Source organism: Myotis nattereri (genome assembly GCF_964212035.1).
Source record: "Myotis nattereri genome assembly, chromosome: X".
NCBI lineage: Eukaryota > Metazoa > Chordata > Mammalia > Chiroptera > Vespertilionidae > Myotis > Myotis nattereri.
In genome coordinates this window covers 15,338,534-15,347,541 of record NC_138078.1, presented here as the reverse complement: position 1 = coordinate 15,347,541, position 9,008 = coordinate 15,338,534, and the positions used below count along the sequence as shown (strand labels likewise).

Genomic DNA, 9,008 nt, shown 5'->3' with positions numbered 1-9,008 from the left:
AGAGAATCACCAGGGTGCAGCAAAGAGCAATGGCTGTCCATCAGCTGTCTCTGCATCTTGGTGTCTCTGTGTCTTGGCGTCTCCATGTCCCTGCATCCTGTGCCCCCACAGTAACAATGATCCCTGCGAGCAGTTCTGCAAGAAAGCCACCCTCACTTTCCGGCCCGATGCTAGACAGTCCAGATTCTCCCTGGGGGAGTCTGGGTCCCTAGAGACTCGCTGGAAATGAGGTCAGTGTAGTCGGGAGCTTGTATCTCCCGATTGACAAAAACCGCGCTCCCAGGTGCAGCCCGGTTCGCGGGCCTCCGCACCTCCTACCCAGCCTCAGTGCGCTTTTTTCTTTCCTTCTAGTTGTAGAACTTCCACTCAGCCAGCTTCCCCGTGGTTCTGGATGATAGCCGTTTTGTCTTTTAGTTGTAGTTTTAACGTGGTTGTGAGGGGCGGGAGGTACAGGTATATACCTTATGCCGCCATCTTGGTTGTCCGGATGCTTTCCTTTTAAGACAGTCTTTGTCCATTGACTTTCTCAGATTCCATATGTCAGTCATGGAAAACACAGTCTTTCTTTCAGCAGGTGTTAGAAGTACTGTTTGCTCCAAACCAGTCCTCTCTTCTACAGTCAGATCCAGTCAGTTCCTGCCCCAGGCTCAGCTTCATTGAATCACATACTGGTTCCACTGTCTCTAACTCCAGGGGACATATGTCAAGCTTTCTGAAGGTGTTTGTCATTTGCTTGAGGCATGGGGAGAAGTAATCCTTGTCTCTCCTTTGTGAGGGTGGAGAAAATACCCACTATTGTCCCCTTTTCAGGGTCTACATGCAACCTTTGGAAAACACATGCCTTTTCTTGTGCTGCTGGAGGAATTGCAATTCTCTCTCATGTCAGCCCCTTCCATTTTCACTGGCAGGAGCAGTTCCAGCATCAGCTATTATTTCTATACTAGTTGCCCGGTGCACAAAAATTTGTGCACTGGGGTGGGGGGTGAGGGGGGTTTCTTTCAGTTACTAAACATTCATCGGCACAACACTGAGCACATTGGTGGTGGTGGTGGTCTTGTCAGAATGTGTTATATATTATGCAGATGAAAATCTATTTAAACAGATTTGATGCAGATATTTTCAAAGATAGAAGAGTTGTCCCTGTCAACTATTTTGGTTGATTCATATCTTCAGTAATTGTCATCATTGCAAAGTTTTCAGTCCCCATATGGATTGCTGGATATAATAGGTCATGCGCTGTCCCAGTCCTTTGTAGCCTTTGTTACCGTAAGGACTCTAGTTTTCCATTTATATGTTTAAGTACCAACCTTACAGGCTTAAAAATGTAAGCTTTTAACACTGCTCTCTCTGTTCCGTATCCTTCCGATGAAACGTGGAGTTGGTTTGCAGCACAGGAAAGAAATTCAGAAGGGGAATATTGAAGTAATGACTGCAGTAGGAGAAGAGGGAACCTATTTCCCTGGCCACAGGTGCTGGCGCCCTGGACCATAGGACTGGCAGCTTCTCCGGGTGGCTGCAGCCTTGGACCTCGGGTTGGTGGCTTGTCCGTCTCCTGGGCTGCAGCCAGCCGCAGGCGCTGGCGCCTGGACCAAGGGTGGGCCGCTTCTTCTTCTGGTGGCTTCTTCTTCTTCTGTGCTTCCAGGGAGGGCAGTCAGTTATGTGTATATGTGTGTGCATGCAAACGTAGGCGTGTACACGTGTGTATGTGGAAATCTGCTGGGCAAGTTAAAACCATAGAAGAGTTGCCCCCTATCTCTTGAATCTTCCAGAGATATCCCCCACTTTTTTATTCTATCACTATTGGACACTCAGTATTTGCAGCCAGCCAGCCAGCCAGTACCTCACTCAGTGTCTATTTCTGACTTCTCCTTTCCCTGTCTGTCTTCCAACCCTTAATCATTATTTCCACCTGGATGCATCATATTTACTCCCAATATGCTGTATAGAGAAGGAGTCAGGATGCTGTCTTCCCAAGAATAGTACTCAGTAACAAACCAATTGCATTTTAGTTGGGCAGTGGCCCTACCCACCCTTCAAATCCCTTCCACCATGCATTTCTGTTTCCCTTTTTGTTTGTTGGATTGTTTTGCTGCTCCTTCTCCTCACCCCACCAACCTTGGATCGCAATGTAAAATTCTTTTACCATGTCAAGAAATTATTAAAAATACAGGTTCTTCTCCGATCTCGGGGGTCGGGGGAGTTGGGCGGGGAGCAGGGAGCAGGGATGAGGCGGCTGCTGGCCGCCGAGATCTACGTGGCAGCACATAGAGGCCAGGACCAAGTCTCACATGTTTTACCCACGCAGCTTGAAAGGTGCTCGCGATCTACGTGGCAGTCAGGACCCGGTCTCATGGGGTTTGCAGTTTGAAAGGTGCTCCCGATCTATGTGGCAGCCAGGACCCGGTCTCAGGGGGTTTTACTCATGCAGTTTGAAAGGTGCTCTCAATCTACGTAGGGGTCAGGACCGGGTCTCATTGGGTTTGCAGTTTGGAAAGTGCTGCGATCTACGTGGCGACCAGGACCAGGTCTCAGGGTTTTTACCCTCAAAGTTTGAAAGGTGCTCGTGATCTACGTGGTGACCAGGACCTGGTCTCAGGGGGTTTTACCCACGCAGTTTGAACGGTGCTCGCGATCTACTTAGGGCTTAGTGCCGCTTCCTTCGTGCCCCTCACGGCTTCTCCGATCACGGCTGGGGGTCGGGGAAAGGCTGCTTGGTTCTCAGATCATGGCTGGGGGGCTGCACCCTTTCTGCAAGGGGGTGAGGGTGCTTGGTGAAGACTTGTCCCCGAAGGAGGGTGTAGGGACCAAGCCCTAGGGCAGCAGTTCTCAACCTGTGGGTCGCGACCCCTTTGGGGGTCCAACGACCCTTTCACAGGGGTCGCCTAAGGCCATTGGAAAACACACATATAATTACATATTGTTTTTGTGATTAATCACTATGCTTTAATTATGTTCAATTTGTAACAATGAAAATTACATCCTGCATATCAGATATTTACATTACGATTCATAAAAGTAGCAAAATTACAGTTATGAAGTAGCAACAAAAATAATTTTGTGGTTGGGGGTCACTACAACATGAGGAACTGTACTAAAGGTTCGTGACATTAGGAAGGTTGAACCGCTGCCCCAGGAGGATTAGGAGGGTGTCTTTAGCACACCTCAGAAGAAGCTCAGGGGTGAGAACTGGGGGAAAGCCCGAAGGTAATTTGGCCACGTTTGGGAGTTTGTAATAGAATAGAAGCGTGTGTCTAGAGTCTCAGAGACCCTGACATGCGTTGAAGAAAAAAAAATATCAGAAGTAACATCATTATGACGACATAAGTAACTGTACAGACCTACCCCACAGCAGTCAAATCCCCGCAAATCAGAACATGAGCAACACCCACCTCCTTAACACTTCTGCACTCACACACGCACTATTGTCCACACCTATCCATGCCCAGCAATCACAGGCCCTAAGTGAAGACATAACCCAGGCCTCTCCTTGGCTTTCAGGTCCTAGAGATGAGAAAAGAGAACTGATCAATGAGAGAAGCTGGGGCTGCTCACTGTATCTCTGCTCTGCCAGACTCAGAGAAGGAAGCCAGAAAGGACTAGGCAGTTATTTCTTTGGCACAAAACTTCACAGGCAGCAAAGAGTTTCATGGGCTTGAGTTAGTCTCAGGTTTAGATCCAAGTAGGAAAAAAGGGGAAAATGTGATCATTTAAATTATTTTTAAAAAGGGTGGGTGGGTGGAGGGAGGAGGACTTAAAACTTGATCCCTGTTCTCCCACCAGATGGCAGCATGACCATAAGCAGAATCAGTGAGGCCAAGCTGATACCATTTGACTGTGACTTCATTCAAACAGCATAGTTTGCTTTTATTTGAGCTCTGAAGAGAGGAGGCAAAACTTTCAGAGGAACAAGAGAGCCACATAAGCTCATTGCGTTAGTGTTTGGGGCAAGATTTTATCTGTTGGTTCACACAGCTTGTCTACAGCTCTGAAAGCTCCAGGGAGTGGCCCTACCCTACTCTTCCACCTTTATTTAGCCTTCTGAGATGGACAGGTCCTCGGCATTCAGTCAAATGTGAAGTATGAAAAATAATGTCAAAATAAAATGTTGTTTTCTGGACAGTGGGACTACTGAAATTCTGTTCTACTCCCAAATCCCTACTTTTTGACAGAAAGATTTAAAAATATATTTCAAATTCAGTAAGTGAAACACTGAACTAAATAAACTTTTAACATAAAAAAATATAAGCCTGGCCAGTGTGGCTCGGTGGTTGGGTGTCGACCTATGAGCCAGGAGGTCACGGCACATGTTAGGGTGGCGGGCTCAGTCCCTAGTTGAGAGAGTGCAGGAGGCAGCTCATCAGCGATTCTTTCTCATCACGTTTCTGTCTTTCTCCCTTTCTCTTTTTCTCCGAAATAAATTTTACATACACGCATACACACACACACACACACACACATATAGATAAATTATTTAATGTGGGATGTTTTGAGCATTTCTCCACTGATCCTATCAAGACAGTAATAGTACATAAAGCTATTGTCTGAGAGGATTGGTTTCCCCGTGTTCTTGGTAAATGGTACAAGGAACGAGGCGTTAAGCCAGGTTAACATAGTGCATGAATGTAGAAGAACTGGCCAGTCTAAAGAAAACGGCTTTGGGTAGTCAATGGGTGGTATTTGGGAGGGGAAGAGAGAAATTTCCTGGTACAGACTTTATGTCCCTCTAGGCCAGCGGTTCTCAACCTGTGGGTCGCGACCCCTTTGGTGGTGGGACGATCCTTTCACAGGGGTCGCCTAAGACCATCCTGCATATCAGATATTTACATGACGATTCCTAACAGTAGCAACATGACAGTTATGAAGTAGCAACGAAAATAACTTTATGGTTGGGTCACAACATGAGGAACTGTATTTAAAGGGCCAGCAGTTTGAGAACCACTGCTCTAGGCATTTACACTGTCAAGCAACAGTTTACATCCATTCAACATAGGACAATCACAATTCCAAGAGCACTCCCAAATGACTCCTCATTGAACCATCAACTGGCCACCTTCACTTTCCAGTTGGACCTTCAGACTAAAGGAAGTCCAAATGCTGCAGAACTGATGGTGGAAACTAGAATGTTGGTAGAGGAAACTCTTCAGAGGTAACAAAAACAAGTAGTTCCCTTCTAGCCTGAGCTGCGCTTTGTTCCGGATTAAATCATTGGGATACTGAATTGAAAAATGCTTGGCCTGAGAGTATGACAGTGCCCCTAGGGATGCCTCCTTAATCTCTGTTTTGATAAAGAACAAAGAAGGCTGTGAATGAAGTCAGACACCAGTTATTGAATTACCTTGCACTGGTAGTTACAGAGATGTTTTGTAGTACCTGTCCCTGTCCTGTAGCAGAGTGATAGGGACCGAGACAGGGCTAGAAGCAGCCTGTCCTTTCCTATCCCAAAGTCCTTCAAGCATACTTGATCCGGGCAGGGCCACAACTACCCTCATTCTTCCACTCGGAAGATGGCGTGGTGGCCTTGGCTTCACCCATTTCCACATGTGATGTAGTCCTTTACTTTGATCTGCATGTTCTTGACTTTCAGAGTGGCCATGTGCCGCTTCTCCAGGAACTCTGGCATGCCACTGGGAACCATCCAACTAACAGTAGTGAGGAAACACAGTCTGGGGATTGTCACAAGGAGTCAAATGAGTTGTGGGGATGGATAGCCATTTGGGATTCACATGATCTAACTCTTAAAAATTCCAGAGACTCCAGCACACTAGGGTGCTCCACAGCACGTGACACCAACACCAGCACAATGTTTTCCTGATCCACGCTGTACCACTAAACATAAACATAATCCCATGAGTACAGTGAGTAAGGAAAATGTGAAGAACCCTAAAAACCACCAAAGACGTCCCTCTCAATCACTTCCAACCTGATTACCAGGGCATCCCACTTTTTTTCTGTACTCTGACCAGCTGAACATTGAAGAACTGCTGGGGTGTCACATCTGTGTAGGTTCTAAAAACTCTGTACTGAGAAAGATGGGTGCCTGTAATAGGGCACCGCCACAGCTTCAAGTGTTTCTTATACATCCCCATTTCCCATGGTTCCTCTTTGCCCCCTGAATCTTCATTCCCTTCTGTTTGGGATTTTGGTTCTCCAGGGTGGCGCTCAACCTCAGGGCTCTGAAACATTTCCTCCAACAGTTTCATCTCATCAGTGGATCTCTGCAGCTCCTCCTCCTGGATCTGCTCTTTGTCTCACATGAAGATGCCTGCAATCTCCACAATCATTGCCCAGGCATGTACAGGCGGCCAAGGAGGATGCCGCAGGCACTATCTGAGTAGAGGCGACCATAGAGTTGCACCTTCTATGACTTCCTTCAATGTTTCTTTTTCCACATATTTGTCTAGTACTTCCCTGTCACTTTGTTCCTTAATTGTAGGTTACCATTATTTGGATCTTTGGCTTTATCTAGTGCTTCCTTGGCTTTTTCTCTAAATGGGATTATTCCCTTTTGCTCCTCTGACAATCTTCCCCTTTTTTTTCTTAGTCTTTCCATTTTAATTCACCATGATTTGAGAAAAGGATGTGCAAATCTCCTCTGCAGGTGTGATCATCTAGGTTCCCTGAAAATTTCAGCACGCAAAAAGTCTTTTCTTCCAGATATTTCATTTCAGCATTTTTCTATTAACTTCTGTTTTTCTTCTTGCTCTTGTTTAGCTCATGATTTAGCTTCCATTTTATTTTGTTTGCTTTATTATTTCTTGCAAAGTAATCTTTCTTGAAAAGTATTAGCAGATCTATGTCTTTGTACTTTTGTTTAGGTGTCTCCATGAGTTGTTTTTTTTTTAGCAGATTCAGTGCTGTCAAGCACAGCAGATATTGATCCCTTAAATGCTTTGTGCCATGTTCTTCTCATCTGAATATTTAGTGCTTGACCTTTAACTTGTAAATATTCTTTTATGTCATTAAGTGTTGTATCAGTAGGGAAGCCTTTAAACAGATCTGTTTTTCTTTTTTCTTAAATAGATCTGTTTTACATCACGTTTATACTCATCAGTAACTTCAGGAAGGGGCTTGTCTGGAAATCTTTGGAGTTTAGTTTTATCTTCACTTATTTCCATGAGTTCTGCCTTTGATTTGTTCAATGTTTCTACTATTACAGTGAAGTCTGTTAGATGGTTTAACTGATTGAATTTGATCATTATTTCCAAAGGTCACCAGGCTTCATCCAGTTTGATTTATTCCTTTAAAAATTTGTCCTGTGGCAAATTGAAGTCACAAAATAATACTCAATTTTATGACAGATTTTGGCCTCCAGAGCAGCCATTTCTCATCACCATTTTCGGCCATTGTGGCTAAACAGGTGGCTCTAAACCTCTGCCTTCGGCTACATTGGAAGGCAGTGAAGGTAGGAAACTTTAAAAATGCGCACAGTGAGGATGTGGGCAGTTTCTGTCCAAAGACCCAACCAGGGACCCATCCCAGTGCAACCATTGGCCCACTTGGGTCCGGGCCACGTGCATGTGCGGAACCCCAGGCTCCAGCATTCCTCCCAGGGGACCCAGTGCGTCTGCCAGATGCAGCCCATTTTGACACAGGACCCTTTGTTATGTTTTTATTGCAGTATTAGAGTCCGTTTCTCAGCAAACCTCTCAAATGCTTCTCTTTTCAACTTGTTTTTGAACTAACCTTGTGAAAAGAAGACAATGGTAGCAGTTTTGTTTTTCATCTTTTCTGCCACAGCCGCTCCGGAGCCGTAGTTTCAGCGGCTCTGTTTCTGGGCGGAGGACTAAGGGTGCCACCTCCGGGGCCAGTGCCTGGCAGCAGGAAGGGCTGTGAACCTAGCCCAGTTCATGCAGTTCCCTCCTTCATATTTTCTATGTTTAGTTAAAGATGCTAGAACACCAGCCTTGTTCCTAGCTGAGAAGTCACCGTGTGTCACAGTCTACTGTCTTGGGCTAGCAGGAAGTCCAAAGTGGAAGGTCTCCTGCAGTTCTTGCTACGATGACCTAACTTTGAATTCCTCTGCAGTGTATTCGATGGGAATTTGTTCACTCTGTCTGCAATTGTGTGATTGTTGAGCTTGCCTTCATAGGCATGAAGAGAAAGTTCTTTTTTTCTATGTATGAAAATTGGCTTCGGTATCTGTTCTTTCTATGTATGGGAAGCAATCTCAGGAAGTTCCCATAGTGACATGGTTGCTCTTAAAGAACCTATCCTGTGATCACTTCCAAGAAATTAGCAACCCAATCTAGAGTTCATAACCCCAACTCCTGATTATTGAAAAATTTTCTCCTACTTGCAGTTGACACCTACTGTTTATTGGGCCTGTGTCAACAGGAGAGGTATTTAATCTTATTTTCTCTCCGAGCCTGACTTTCTTCTAGTGTAGGTGGGAGATATTTCATGACCCTCACTATGTGTGAGATGAAATGAGATGATAAATATGTAGCCTTGGTACAGCTCTTGGTATTAAACACCTGTTAACATAAGACATTCATACCTGTGAAGAATTTTTGTGAGTTTATCTAAGCCAAAACTGTCGACAGTTGCCGGGGAGCAAAATCTCAGTGAATTGAGATAATACTCCAGAGCCTGGGTGTTTTGTACCTTATTTTATTATACCTTACAATCAATCAAGAAAGGAGACGTTTGTGGGTTACGTGAAATCTATTGGTGATAGGTTAGGGAGGCAGGAGAAAGCAAAGCGGGGAAACCTCTGGGATAAAAAGTTAAATGATAGACATACTTCTTTTACATAGGTTGGTATAGGATGGTTAGCAGTCAACAGTTAACTCATAACCTTGAGGGGATTTGTGGTCTCTGTAGAGTGGTGCCTATGCTTTGAGGAGTCTGGACAAAGGAAAATTACTTTTGATATTCCAATGATATGTTATCATAGATGTAAAAAGACAATAGACAGACTCAGTTGAGGTAAAGATTGACCTTTGTCAGGGAAAATACTGGCTTAGGACATGACTACTCACCATAAGCTTCTCTTAGTTAAAAATATT

At 44.9% G+C, this 9,008-nt stretch overlaps 2 pseudogenes across 2 annotated transcripts; both read right to left on the bottom strand.

Annotated features, from left to right (window-relative positions):
• Positions 1-5,448: 5,448 nt before the first annotated feature.
• LOC308511128 (stAR-related lipid transfer protein 7, mitochondrial-like) lies at positions 5,449-6,230 on the bottom strand (annotated as a pseudogene). Its single transcript has one exon. The product of its transcript is annotated as an stAR-related lipid transfer protein 7, mitochondrial-like (transcript).
• Positions 6,231-6,323: 93 nt separating this feature from the next.
• On the bottom strand, positions 6,324-7,344 carry LOC308511118 (lupus La protein homolog; annotated as a pseudogene). Its single transcript has one exon. The product of its transcript is annotated as a lupus La protein homolog (transcript).
• Positions 7,345-9,008: the final 1,664 nt, after the last annotated feature.